This window comes from Pinus tabuliformis, chromosome 5_1, assembly GCF_031772625.1.
Source record: "Pinus tabuliformis cultivar Carrire ecotype Pingquan chromosome 5_1, CPIR1, whole genome shotgun sequence".
NCBI lineage: Eukaryota > Viridiplantae > Streptophyta > Pinopsida > Pinales > Pinaceae > Pinus > Pinus tabuliformis.
The window spans coordinates 408,800,021-408,804,632 of record NC_142305.1 but is presented as its reverse complement, the minus strand read 5'-3'; the positions used below and the strand labels follow the sequence as shown (position 1 = coordinate 408,804,632).

Genomic DNA, 4,612 nt, shown 5'->3' with positions numbered 1-4,612 from the left:
TGGTTGTAGCTAGTTTAACAAGTATATCAGTCTAGCAAAGCCAAATCAGTTATCGAAATGTGATTAAAAAAAAATTTGATGAACTGTAAAAGAAAAGAAGGTTGATCTAGAGACCTTGTAAGAGAAATAAAAACACTACTGTAACTCAAGATTCATCATAAAATAAGAACCAATATACTCAATAATAATTATTATCAAAGTCTAATAAGGTTAATAAGTTATCCTTATTATCAAAGTTATGAGTTTAATAAGATATGTTTTTATCGTAAATTATCAACAATCACAATACTTAAACCATAATTAAACCATAAATTATCAACAATTACAAATTTCTGTAGTATAAACCATGGAAAACATGAATTAGAAGGTACTAATGATGTTAGAATAAAACTTAGAGAATTGTCTCAATGTTGGTGGCATTATTATGTTAAGAAAGTACTTTGATCTTCGAAAGAACATGTATTCATCATTATATGTCACACCAATATTAATTCTATAGATTCATGATTTTTAAGGATCGAAATTTTGTGCTGTAGAGTGAAATATTTTGAGTATCTAATTAAGCAATCATAACTTAGCCATTAAATGATTACTCTAATGGGATTTAGGAAATCAAACAACCAAAGAAATATTCCACACCATAAAGAAGAGATACTGCCACCTGACCCAGAACTGGATCGGATGATTGGGAAGGTTATTCCTCCCCAACACAAAAAAATCATTTTATTAATTAGATGGTTTGCCTGCAAGCACACCCACGAAGGCAACACCATTTTGAATCCCTTAAATGACAATACATTTAGCCATAAAATTGCCTTCATAAGGCAAAAGTTTGTAAGCTTGCGGCAATGGCTATGTGTGTTCCATCAAATTCCATTGTTCCTTTCGACAATAATGTCAAGAAATTTGCATAGACTATAAGATCAACTGATCAACCTAACATTGTGGTTCGAAACATTCATTGAGAGATAGTATCATTTACACACTCAATTGTACTATTTCCTCATCCAAAGTAGATAATTGTTCCTACAACAAATTATACTCGTTACAATTTATTCTTGCAGCTATCAAGAAACAAGTAGCAATGGAAGGATTTGGTGAAAAGACCCAGGTAACTATTCGGGCCGAAATACACTCATCATACTTCCCCGATGCGGTGTGTCTACATGGCACATACGTCATATGTCCTTGAAGACTTTAGTATGTGACTCTAATATTGTAATAGTCCAAATGTGGATGCTGCGTATTAACCTTGAAGGGGAATATTCTGAGTAATGAGAATAATACATAAATGCATATTGAATGTTAATTTAATATGATTAGGAGGATATGTTAATTTAACATAATGAGGATAAAACATTTAACAATGATGGAAGGAAGATTAAAATTATAAATAGTTGATAAGATTGTTGAGAACACAATAGGCACATGGGCCAAATATTGAAACAAATACAGGCCCTTGTTTCTGCATGCACCACAATTGCATTGCAAATCTGAGTCCATTGTGGGTGATTCCCTATGAAATTAAATCCTTAATAAATCATCAACAAGGTCATGCATTCTCATTCTCAGTGGTGTAATGGTAAACCACTGAGTTTGGAAGTGAGAAGTCGTGTGTTCAATGATGAAGATACTTCAAACTACAAGATAAGTAATGTTACATTGAAATGTTAGTAAGCAGATCGAGACAACCAGAAATATGAGCAATGAACAATGTAGGAATGACTTGCAAGAAATTACAAGTACAACAAGCTTGCAATAAAATAAGCCCATAGTTCTAGTTATAATGATTAGATGCAAGGTGAGAATGCAAAACACAATGCATCAATGAGAAATCAACCTCAAGAATGATGCTTTACAAAAAAGAGTGCTTGACATATATATAGTTACCCATCCACTTTTGATTCAATTATTTAAGCCCAAAATTACAAGATTTAATCTCAAAATATTTTTAAAAGAAAATGCTTAAAAATGTTATTCACTTATATTATGTTATGATAATAAAACCAAGGGAGCATCAAATGTGATTGACAACGACCCTTTTAAATCTAAAAATGAAAATGAAATTAAGACAAACTATTCGGGTGCAATATATCAAGTAGCCAAAGAAATTAGACTTAAAATGCAATGTGCATGAACTTAAAAATAAAAATTAGAAGTTAGATCTAGAAATAAAATGAAAACTAATCCCAAAAATTAGTCACCACCCATAAAAGAGGAGACAAAGTTAAGAGGGTTTCAAATTTTCTTATTAGTCACCACCCGTAAGTCCTCTTTAGAGAAAGTTAAGAGAGTTTCAAATTTTCATTTTGAAAAGGGTTTACAAATAGAGCTTTAAATACCTTCCATAAAGTAGCAATGGAGAAACTTTTTTATAATAATTGTAAATGAAATCTATTTAAGATAATTTCTCTTCTCTTCACTGTAAAAATTCTCTCCAAAATAATTACACCCAAACCTTCTTAAAAAAAAGAATGGATCAAAGAAAAGAAAGAATTTCTATTGTGTCTGCGGCAAAGGAAATATGCCAGGAAATTTTAGACGGCTTTCAGAATTCAAGGGCAAAACTAGCTCTGATGGCTACAAATCAAAAGAAATATTGGGAAAGCTCAGAGCATGGAAGGTGAATCACCAAAGAAGAAATTGGTTTAAACTTCCAAGCTTCCAGAATTTTGGATTTCGGCTGAGAAAATGGAAGACCACTCCTCAGAAAGAAAGAAATCGACTTTGCTCCACATGATAAAATCATTTTGAATTTTGCATGCTTCACGCACACAACTTATCCAAAAAATATTTCAAATCTTATAAAGTATTATCATTAATTTCCTTAAATTTCCAAGTTCAAACCCTTAAAAAAGTATTCTTTCTGCAGGACGACCAACTACGAAGCTTTTCGCACCATAGGAAAATTAATGGTACAATACAATTCATCCTACACAATATGCGTTTGATCGGGAATGCACCGAACTTCTCGATATTAAAAAAACATTGTATATCGTTGAACGGGAAGCTGGGTATACTTAGTATCTGGAATAGCTCTTTATCAAGAATGTGACATGCATTTCATCTTAATCGAAGGTAAAGGCTGTGTGTAGTTGAGCTGGATCGTTGAGATTGTGAAAACTAATAACGTCGCTCCTCGCAAAAAAATGGGTTGTGGAGGGCAAGGGATTGTGATCTTTGTCCACCCACTGGATATCTTGGATGATCCTCATTGAAAACCACATAACTCATAAGGTCTTTACCGATGGAGAAGAGGAAGGTCTAGATGACCCCTCCTCTTTCATCCAGTTTGGGCAAAAGGAAGACAACAGGACATAACCTATGAAATTCACATATGCAGAATCTGGAGGATTATAAACCCCTAGCATGTCCATTTCATAGTGAATGTCACTCCCGAGTGGTTGAATGGTTTTAGAGAGGACTCCAAAGTCAACAACCTCTCCGCTAGCCCGTTCATCAGATTCACCACTACTACAAATGCAATTATCTTTGGTTCGTTGAATTTCTTTCTTCAACCCATTTCATCTGGAAACCAAATTTTCTCATGCAATGCAAAACTACAATATCGTAGAACACGGGTGAAAGTACTCGCAGAGAACCTCTCACATAGAATTTTTATTTCTATTTAGGGAGAGTCGTTTGGTGCAGAGGGCAAACAAGAAGAAGCAACAGAGGGCAAACCAGAAACTTGGTTTTTAGGGAGAGCTTGTCCAAGAGTGTAGAAATGGTGGAAGTTTAAATGGAGAGTGGACCCATGGCTACCGAAAGCATTGAAATCTTTTCTGCCCACCAGAATAATCTCTGTCACACCGAAAGCGGTGGCAATGCAAACGAGAGTGCCTAAATTGCACCTTTTCACCACGTTCTGTACAATTACAAAGCTTTCCATGCCTCCATGGGTTCTACTTGAGAATGCCCAACAATTCCCAAGAAATTTGATTATAAATAATTGGGTGGTCTCTGGATTAAGAAAATTGGAATAAACAACCAGTGAAGATACAAGGGATAGCAAGAAGGAGCACGGATATGAAAATATGTACATGATAAGGTTAGTCGTAGAAATTACTCATAGGAATTAATTTAAAAATGAACACCATCAAGATATAACTATGTAGTAAGTATGCATTGAATAAAAAAATTATTTATATAGCGAGGGTTTGTAGAAAAAAATATGCGGCCTCTTGGAAGTAACCATCCTGTAACTTAAAAAAAAGTCAAGTTAAAAATTGCAACAAAATAATTTTATTTTTTTTCTAATATACCCATAGGCCCTAAGGGCTGACCCAAAGCTCTGATACCATATGTAACAACCTAAAAATAAATATCTAATTAACTTTTCTAATTAACAGTAAATTTAAATCAGAGTGGCACTTGCCTAGCCAAATAAACATGTAACTAATAAACTAAATTCAACTATGAATTGTGGTTTCCTGTGGTAGAAGTAGGCTTACCGCAACAAGGTTTTGCGGATGACTCTCCACCTAACCGTAGGCTCAATTGTGTAAGAATTTGCTACAACTGGCCACCCCCGAGCCCTCAATCAACGTACTACTGCCTATGACTCTTATTTCTTAGAACACCATTCTCCCAAGAGAATGAAAGACAGAAT

General features: G+C 34.2%; 1 pseudogene; it reads right to left on the bottom strand.

Annotated features, from left to right (window-relative positions):
- Positions 1 to 3,020: 3,020 nt before the first annotated feature.
- On the bottom strand, positions 3,021 to 3,523 carry LOC149165220 (putative inactive purple acid phosphatase 9; annotated as a pseudogene).
- Positions 3,524 to 4,612: the final 1,089 nt, after the last annotated feature.